The sequence below is a fragment of the Ovis canadensis genome, chromosome 9 (genome assembly GCF_042477335.2).
Source record: "Ovis canadensis isolate MfBH-ARS-UI-01 breed Bighorn chromosome 9, ARS-UI_OviCan_v2, whole genome shotgun sequence".
NCBI lineage: Eukaryota > Metazoa > Chordata > Mammalia > Artiodactyla > Bovidae > Ovis > Ovis canadensis.
Window position 1 is genome coordinate 89,245,618 of NC_091253.1, and position 10,404 is coordinate 89,256,021.

Below are 10,404 nucleotides of genomic sequence, written 5' to 3' on the forward strand. Positions count from 1 at the left end.
CAGAGAGGCCAGGGAGCAAGAATCTAGAAGAGACCCCTTCTTATGCCCCAGCACCCTCCTCCCTCCCCAAGGCCAGGAGCAACCTGGTAAATATGGAAACCTTACATCCTATATTCTCTCGTGGGTTCCTTTATTTCTAAAAAATAATTTATTTAAATAGGAGGATAATTACTTTACAATATTGTGGAGATATTTGCCATACATCGACATGAATCAATCATGGGTGCACATGTGTTCCCCGATCCTAAGCCCCCCTCCTACCTCTCGTGTGTTCTGATTCATTGTCAGATCATGCACAGGTCAGTTGTTTCCTGGCTTTTGATTAGACTCAGTAAAAGCAAAATAGGCACAATTATTACCTTTAACTTACAGTTGAGGGCGCTGAGTCTTAGAGAGGCTAAATGACAAGTCTGCTGGCATGAGGAGAATGAATGGTGAGGAGAAGAGATTTCACACCCTAGCCAGTCTGAGTCCGGTGCCTGCATTTTTAGCCACTGTTTCTCAGCAGGTGACCTAGCATGAAGTGTCTCTTCTGAACAGAAAAATGTCCCAGAGAAGAGCCTAATGAAGTTATCCTCCCAGTCACCAGTTAACACATTGATAGTGAAAGTGTCTGACTCTACAACCCCATGGACTGTAACCCACCAGGGTCCTCTGTCCATGGGATTCTCCAGGCAAGAATACTGGAATGGGTTGCCATTTCCTTCTCCAGGGGATCTTCCTGACCCAGGGATTGAACCCAGGTCTCCCTAATTGCAGGCAGATTCTTTACCATTACTAAGATCATGGCATCTGATCCCATCACTCATGGCAAATAGATGGGGAAACAGTGAAAACAGTGACAGACTTTATTTTCTCGGGCTCCAAAATCACTGCAGATGGTGACTGCAGCCATGAAATTAAAAGACACTTGCTCCTTGGAAGAAAACACAGACAGCTTATTAAAAAGCAGAGACATTACTTTGCTGACAAAGGTGTATCCAGTCAAAGCTATGATTTTTCCAGTAGCCATGTATGGATGTGAGAATTGGACTATAAAGAAAGCTGAACACTGAAGAACTCATGCTTTTTAACTGTGGTGTTGGAGAAGACTCTTGAGAGTCCCTCGGACCACAAGGAGATCAAACCAGTCAATCCTAAAGGAAATCAATCCTGAATATTCATTGGAAGGACTGATGCTGAAGTTGAAGCTCCAATACTTTGGCCACCTGATTCGGAGAACTGACTCACTGGAAAAGACCCTGATGTTGGGAAAGATTGAAGGCAGGAGGAGAAGGGGATGACAGAGGATGAGATGGTTGGATGGCATCACCGACTCAATGGACATGAGTGTGAGCAAACTCCGGGAGTTGGTGATGGACAGGGAAGCCTGGCATGCTGCAGTCCATGGGGTCACAAACAGTCGTACACGACTGAGCGACTGAACTGAACTAAATATATGGGAGGGCCAGTGGCAAAGACTCGAATGAGACTCAGGAGTTAAAGCTCAACTCAAGACATACTCTCCTAAGTGCAAAGTCCTCTTCACATAAGAGATGCGGGTTCGATCCCTTGTTTGATGCAGGGTTGTCAAAAAAACACAGTATCTGTGAAGCACGATAAAGCAAAGCCCAATAAAACAAGATCTGTCTGTACAGTGCTGGTGCTGTGTGGCTGCTGACACATAGACAGTGAAGTCCTTGGCCTTACAGGGCCGCAGTCCAGGGAGTCAGTGGCACACACATACAGATGACTGCAGGATGAGGCAGGGAAAATGAATTATTATTCGGTAAGCATAACATATGCTTAGCCAGAGCAGCTGAACCTTCAACCACAAAGAACAGTCAGTAGACACTGTACTTATGAACATGGAGGCATGAATCCAGCAAAGACACAGAGCAAATACATTTCTATGTCTTGGCCCATTCCTGAGGGTAAAAGGAACTGTGTACATCCACGGAGGTGGTTTCTGTGGTCGTCTGCCCACACAGACCTGCTTTGAATGCCAGTTGATAGCATTCACGTGCTTCCCTCAAGCACTGAGATATGGTCTGAACGTCAACTTTCATTCCATCACCTTCTTTCCAACACCTACGAGCAGCACCAAAGTTCTGTGGCACATGGTGAAACTCATTGCCAGATTTGATCTGTGTACACTTTAACCCAAACAAAGAAGAGCCCCTGCAGGAAAGATTCTGTCTGCCTGTAGAGATCCTCACTGGGAAGTTTTTATGTAAAATGTACTTGCCAATGTCATGATGTGTTTGTTTTTGTTTAAAAGAAGGTCCTTGTGGATGAGCCTGCATCTTTGGCTAGCAATGGTGCTCCGTAAACCAGAGACATGGGCCAGTAGTACCCTGAGGGATCCTAGGCTGACACCAGCTCAAATTTCTATTCTCCCTGCAGACTGTCATAAATTCCTTTAGGAACACAGCTTTCTAAAGTCCTCAGGGAGTTTGCACCAACGAGCCAGTGAAATGGAAAAGAAAAAAAAAAAAAACACGAAGAAAGAAAAAACATGCCACATCACACCAGTCTCCTCTCGTAACTGTTACATGAGCTGAAAGAAAAGGGCCATCGTATGAAGTTCAACAACTGTGGTTTCCAGAACCCTGGACAATTTTCTTTGCAAGGGAGCCAGAAAGAAAGCTGCCCCAGTTTAGCCCTGGAGAGAAAAACAATTTCCAATGAATTGAATTTCCTTGCAAGGTAAAGCAGTTTGCTTAAGTTGTGCTAAAAAACCACAAAAACAAACAAAAAACACCCCTCACACCTCCTCTCAGTGTCTTACAAATATAAGGTTTCTTCTAATTGAGAAAAGAAGTATAAAGAAGTTTTGAAATAGACAACGGTTTTAAAATTCCTTGAGCTGACTGAATAGATACAGAATTGATTTGATATTCTCTAGCAAAACCCTTCTCACCAGGTTTCCTTCTTGCTCAAACTGAGAAACGACTCATCACTTAAAACTGTTATTTACACACACACAGTGCCCATCCCCCAATACAAGACAGTACAGAAAGCACAGGGAAACAGGTGATCTCGCCTCTCTTTGAAGTGAAAAAAGAGCTTTAAAACTGGTATTCAGCCCCTAGGAGCATTTTAACTTAGTACATTGAGCAATGGCCTCATCAGCTTTCTGAGAGTCCAGATGGAAGTTGGGCACAGGGCAGAGACATGTGAATAATAACAAAGCCGCGTCAGGCTGGGGGTGATGAGGACCACAGGAAGGGGCCTTGCTAAATGCAGTCTTGTAGTTCTTCCCTGGAAGGAGAGGGGTGCAGGCACACAGAGGCAGGGGTGGAAGCTTCCATAGCCCTGCACCAGCCAAGGAAAAATTCATCATTTTCGTTTACTTGGGTTATGCACACACCGTAGGACACCCCTCTCTGTGCTAGGCACTAGGGACACAGCACAAGAACGATCTCAGCCTGGGAGACACTTACAACCTTGTAGAGAAGACAGCTTCATAAGACTCACAAAAAGCACATGCAGCTGGAGCCTGGAGGAGAGCTTGATCCCAAGAGGGTGGGTGGGAAGATTCCTAAAGAAGCTGATGGGTACCATATTATATTATATCTTACAATCTTATTCCACTATCAAAGGCTGAGCAGGTACTGGTCAGGCAGAGTCGGGGTGGGCATTTCAGGCAAAGGGTCAGCATGAGCAAAGGGCTGGGAGCCAGAACAAGCAGGGTACCATGTGCTCAGGTGATGCAGATGGGGTGGTGTGTCTTAAAGGATGGAAGGAGCACACATGCCTGCTACCGAGAAGTTTGGATTCCATTAAGGAGACACAGAAGGCTTTTAAATGTGTCCATCCTCTTTTAGGGCACATTATAAGGGCTCCTCACTCAGCCCAGGCTTCAGTCTTTTCCATTCCTAGATAACCCAAAGGCCCTCCTGCCAGAGTTCCCAGCCAGGTCTCAGGTGTAAATAGATGCCCCCTATGTATATACTATAGAGAAAGCACTAGGGAGAATGTAAAGACAACTCCTTTGTCTTTTTTTTTTTTTTAATTAATTTTTTTTAATTGAAGCATACTTGCTTTACAGAATTTTGTTGTTTTCTGTCAAACCTCAACATGAATCAGCCATAGGTATACACATACCCCCTCCCTTCTGAACCTCCCTTTCATCTCCCTCCCCATCCCACCCCTCCAGGCTGACACAGAGCCCCTATTTGAGTTTCCTGAGCCATACAGCAAATCCTGGTTCACTATCTATTTTACATATGGTAATGTGAGTTTCCATGGTACTCTCTCCAAACATCTCACCCCCTCCTCCCTTCTCCCCACGTCCATTAAGTCTAGTTTCTAGTTCTGTTTCTCCATTGCTGCCCTGTAAATAAATTCTTCAGTACCATTTTTCTAGATTCCATATACATGTGTTAGAATACAATATTTATCTTCCTTTTTCTGACTTACTTCACTCTGTATAATAGGTTCTAGGTTCATCCACCTCGTTAGAACTGACTCAAAGACATTCCTTTTTACAGCTGAGTAGTATTCCATTGTGTATTTGTACCACAACTTGTTTATCCATTCATCTACCGATGGACATCCAGGTTGCTTCCATGTTCTAGCTATTGTAAATAGTGCAGAAATGAACAATGAGATACATGTGTCTTTTTCAATTTTGGTTTCCTCAGGGTATATGCCTAGGAGTGGGATTGCTGGGTCCTATGGTGATTTTATTCCTAGTTTTTTAAGGAAGCTCCATACCGTCTTCCATAGTGGCTGTATCAATCTACATTCCCACCAACAGTGCAAGAGTGTTCCCTTTTCTTCACACCCTCTCCAGCATTTATTGTTTGTAGACTTTTTGATAATGGCCATTCTGACTGGTGTGAGGTGATATCTCATTGTAGTTCTGATTTGCATTTCTCTAATAATGAGTGATGTTGAGCATCGTTTCATGTGTTTGTTAGCCATCTGTATGTTAAAGACAACTCCTTTGTGTTCAGGAGTTGAGTTTCTGCCCCTTGGTTACCTAATCCTGGATTGAGCGAAGGCCTTTCAGCTGGTGGAGCAGAAAACTTAGGTCAGCATTTGGGCCCTTCCAACTCATCCCTCTTGGGTGTCCAACACCTCTTCCTTTATTTCTTTCCCTAGTTAATTCAATGTTTCAAGGAAATGACTATGGATTGAATGACAAGTGGCACTCCGCATGAACTCCACCTCTTTTTATGAGTCCTCTATACTGCAGAGGCTTCCCTGGTGGCTCAGAGGTTAAAGCGTCTGCCTCCAATGCAGGAGACCTGGGTTCGATCCCTGAGTCAGGAAGATCCCCTGGAGGAGATGGCAACCCACTCCAGTATTCTTGCCTGGAGAACCCCATGGACAGAGGAGCCTGGCAGGCTACGGTCCACGGGGTCACAAAGAGTTGGACATGACTGAGCGACTTCACTTCACTTCTATACTGCAGGAGCTAAAAACACAGGGAACACATTTCCCTGACTCCCTTGCAGCTAGGGTTCGGGGTGAGAATTAGGTAACATCAACTAGATAACACTCACAAAGGAAGAAGGGAGGTGGAGCCTGTTTCTGCTGGCAAGTAAGGTTGTAGGAACATAGACTCCATGTTCTAGTGTCAGCCCAGCAGCTTCACAGATGCAGCTACAGCAACAACAACATCCCAATTCCAGCAATGGTTCTTAGGTGATGGCCCTGAACTTCCACTCTTCTAACCTTTCCAAAATTACACAAGCACCTAATTCTCTGTATGAAATCCCTTTCTGCTTAATATACCAAGAGAGCTTTGCTTCCTGCATTGGCCCCGGCTGTCCGCTCAGCTCCTCAGTATATCTGCCTTCTTGATGCCTCCTTCATCCACAGTGGGTACCTGATGAAAACTCCAAATATACTGGAACAAAAAAAAACATAACAGGACATGCTCAGTCCTCTTCTCGAAGCTCACCTGAAGGCCCAGTCCATCCAAGTTTTGCGGAAGTGGGGCTAACTCTCCTCCCCTCCCCTCCCCTGAAGCCTCTGTATGCCTACCCCACCTCCTCTCTGCAGTGACTTCCTCAGGCAGCTGAACTGTTCTCATCACTATTTCATTTGGAAACTTGTCTTCTTGCTCCACTCTGAGACACTACTCCACTTCCTCCATTCTTACTTAGCTTGGCTTGGGTTTCCACTCCCTAAGTACACTGAGACAGTCGACACAAAAGGAAATCTACTGAGCCAGAGACTTGTTTCCTCATCACTCGGGTGCTGCAGCGAATGCTGGGCTCCAGCTGCTGCAGTTGACTCCATTAAGCTATCCACCCAATGTTAGGGTTGCCATGGAAACCCGAAATAACATTTCAGGAATCCCTCACAGACTGGGTGACTTTGGTTTCTAGGCAGTTTCACAAATAGTTCTTTCTTCCAGCTGATAATTAAGATGAAGAGCACTTAATAAGACAGCAAATTTAATGAACTGAAACGGTATTTCTTGCAGAATTAATCATCACAAAGCACTGAGGATATGCAAATTCTAAAGCTGAAAAGGGACTTGAAAGACTGGGTTCAGTTTCCTTATTTTACAAATGGGAAGATCATGTAGGGTAAACGCTGGAGCAGCCTTCTGACCCCTTGTCGGCCCACACCACACACATTCTCCTTCCTGGTCAAGGTCCTTGCTTTCTCTGACCTTCAGTTTCCTCTTCTGCAAGACAGAGACAATGACTGTACCTATCTCAGAGGGGTGCCATGAAGATTAAATAAGTGAGCATGTATAAAGTGCTTACAATGGTGCCTGGCATGAAGTGAAAGTCAAATGATTATTTCTGTTATTAGTATTATTTCTACCTGGTATTGTGTTGAGGGCTGCATGGAAGCAACATGGCAAGGCAATGAAAGCATTGCTGTGGACTGGGAGCCCAGAGACACATGTTCTGGTCTCCCCTCTGCCACCTGCTAGACAACAGTGGCCACAAAACCTTCTTCTTTTCTGGAGGGAGGGTGGCTATGTTACTCTGATCTCTAGGGTTGGACTAAATAATTTCTCAGTTCCTTTCCAGCTCTTGCATGCTATGGTTTTAAGAAAAATGAGTTAAATAGAGATATACCTTGACTTTTACAAGTGACTAGATACATATATAATGATAGCTAATATTAATTCAGTTCAGTTCAGTTGCTCAGTCGTGTCCGACTCTTTGCGACCCCATGAATTGCAGCACGCCAGGCCTCCCTGTCCATCACCAACTCCCGGAGTTCATTCAAACTCAGGTCCATCGAGTTGGTGATGCCATCCAGCCATCTCATCCTCTGTCATCCCCTTCCCCGTCTGCCCCTAATCCCTCCCAGCATCAGAGTCTTTTCCAATGAATCAGCTCTTCGCATAAGGTGGCCAAAGTACTGGAGTTTCAGCTTTAGCATCATTCCTTCCAAAGAACACCCAGGACTGATCTCCTTTAGAATGGACCATGTTACTCCCCTGAGCCACACTACCCTGGCATTGCTGTTTCTAAATGCTCCAGGTGAGCCTGGAAAATCCTGGATTCAGAAGCTATATCCTTGCCACTTTCAAGAAAATGGCTTAACACAGTAGAGTGGATCACACTAGTAGATGCCTTCTTAAACTTCATTTCTTCCCCATTCCCTTCCTGCTCCCTTGCTAAGATTCCAAGGAACAAAGAAGCGACCATCATCTCTGTGAGGAGAGATCTCATCCCCTGCCAGGAATGACTCCTTGGAGGACATGGTTATTCCAGCCTCCAGATGAGGTAGTTGGATAGGCAGGCAATGCAGTTTTCGCTAGTGGGGAGGAAAGGAAAGGGTACTGAAGATTTTGGTCTCTAATAAAAGGAGTACGTAAAGGGGTGAAAAAATCTTTCCTCCACCCCTATTCTCTTCCTGCCTTGACCATAACCGTGGAAGGATGTGATGTTTGGAGCTGCAGCAGCCATCTTGTGACTATAAAGGCTGAGGCCTAAGAAAGGAAAGTCAATATCCCAGGATGAGGCAGCTTAAAGTTGGAAAGAACCCTGGTCGCAGTGATGAAGCTGAGCCACTGCCACGAACCGGGAATCACTGACCTCCAGACTTTTTGTAAGATATTCAAATATCTTTTAATAAAAACACTGTTAGCTTATGCCAACTGCACCCTAACTAATATCCAGATATTTCACTACTTTTAATTTTTTTTATTTTTAAAATTAATTTATTTTTTAATTGAAGGATAATTGCTTTACAGATTTTTGTTGTTTTCTGTCAAACCTCAACATGAATCAGTCATAGGTATACACAGGTATACTTAGGTATACATAGGCATACATATCCCCTCCCTTTTGAGCCTCCCTCCCCATCCCACCTGTCTAGGTTGATACAGAGCCCCTGTTTGAGTTTCCTGAGCCATACAGCAAATTCCCATTGGCTATCTATTTAACATACAGTAATGTAAGTTTCCACTTTATTTATTTTTAATTGGAGGATAATTGCTTTACAATATCGTGTTGGTTTCTGCCATATATCAACATGACAGAGATTTCACTACTGATACCAGTCTTGCTGTGGAGTAGTTACTCAACAGAAATGTGTTCTATGAATGAATGAATGAATTTCATGGTACACCTTCTGACATTTTAAGAATAAAATTTAATTGAACTCTTTGGTTAATTACACGTATTTTCTGAAATGCTCATGTAACCAGTTTTTTAGACATTCTTCTCTAAGATCAATACCTGATTTAAAGTTGAAAAAGAAAAAAACTGGTATTTTATATTTAAATAAGTAGATGCTCAAATAAAGGTAACAGTACTAATAATATTAATAAATGTCATCTCTCATTCATTTCTTCACATTTATTGTGAGGCTACTACACCAGATGCTTTATACCCAGAGATGAAAAGACCTAGCTCCTACTTTTAAAGATCTCACAGTAGAGTGGGAGCTGTTAACACCAATTTGCAATGTACAAAATGTTTTTTTTAAATAAACTTAAAAATGTGACAATAACAGCAATAAGCAGGTATTGAAAGCTAACTCCATACCAGGCTTTGTGCAAAGCCCTTTATCTGCAGGAGGAATGGGAATCCCATCCTCATTCCCACTCTGGAGGAGGTGTGACTATCATCCCCGTTTCACAGACAACACAACTGGGGTTAGAATGGCTCTGCTTACTTACCCATGGTCACATGATGGAAAGCTAGAATTTATACTTGTTAAAAGTAGGTGGTGGTTTAGTCTCTTCAGTCATGTTCGACTCTTTATGACCCCATGGACTGTAGCCCACCAGGCTCCTCTGTCCATGGAATTCTCCAGGCAAGAATATTGGAGTGAGTGAATTGCCATTTCCTTCTCCAGGGGATCTTCCCAACTCAGGGATTGAACCCAGTTGCTAACTCAAGGAGTGAACCCGGGTCTCCTGCATTGCAGGCAGATTCTTTACCAACTGAGCTTAGCTATGGTTATTTATAAAACCAGGCTGACAAGTGTGGTGGCAGGTGTGGAAAGGTTCAGGAGCCATGGTTGATTGGAAGGTCAGTAAGAAAATGAGGCCATAAGACTGAGGCCATCTTAAGCTGTCTCTGCAGAACTAGAGGCTCCTGGTCTGAAAAAAACAGGTCAGGACACCATTCTGTATTGAAAGGAACCATGGGCAGGGTTATTTCTCCCTCTTGAACTTTAACCCGGAAACCAAACTATCAGTTGAGCATCTCCAAGGGATGTCCCTTTGGGTGCCCCTGAGACACTCCAACTGAATATGGTGTTTGATTTCACACAAGGCACTCAATGTTTGTTGAACAAATAAAGATATAGCTGCTGTGGTTGCATGTGGCAGTTTTACGTCGCAGTGGTTTGCAGACAGGGATTCTGTCCGTCTCGTCTGCGTCTGGGGCTGGCCTCAGCTTCAGTGACTGGCTGGTTGATGGCTTTGTTCCAGCCCTGACTCAGTCTGACCACTGGCTGAGGCAAATGTCTACATGAGAACAGCCCATGTGTTAGGAGGGAAAAGTGCTCCCCTGAGCCCTAGACAACTTGGTGTGAAGCCCAAGGCTGCTGCTGGTCAATTACTTCACCTTGAGCAAGGAACAGTATTTCTGGACTCTGGCTCCCTCACTTAACCCTTATTTGTACCAGGGACTTCCACGGCAGTCTAGTTTAAGCCCATGATGCTTTCTCTGAATACAGCTGTTAAAAGTCCAAAATGAAATGCAACACTCACGAGAATGGCTATCAGGAAAAAAAATAAAGGAGAATAACAAGTGTTCGTGAGGATGTGGAAATATTGGAACCTTGGTGCACTGTTGGTGGGAATGCAAAATGGTGCAAAGTGTACCACTGTGGTACAGTCTGGCATTTCTTCAGAAAAGTTAAACACAGAATGACTACGTTTCCCAGCGAGTCCATCCTTGGTACATATGCCCCCCGAAATGAAAGCAGAGACTCAAACAGATACCTATATGCCAGTGTTCATAGCAACATTATTCAAGTAGC

The 10,404-nt window shown here is 44.1% G+C and overlaps 1 protein-coding gene across 3 annotated transcripts in view; it reads right to left on the minus strand.

Moving 5' to 3' along the window:
* The window catches only part of MATN2 (matrilin 2), a 166,610-nt gene that overhangs the window by 124,820 nt on the left and 31,386 nt on the right, over positions 1-10,404 (minus strand). The window lies entirely within an intron of this gene.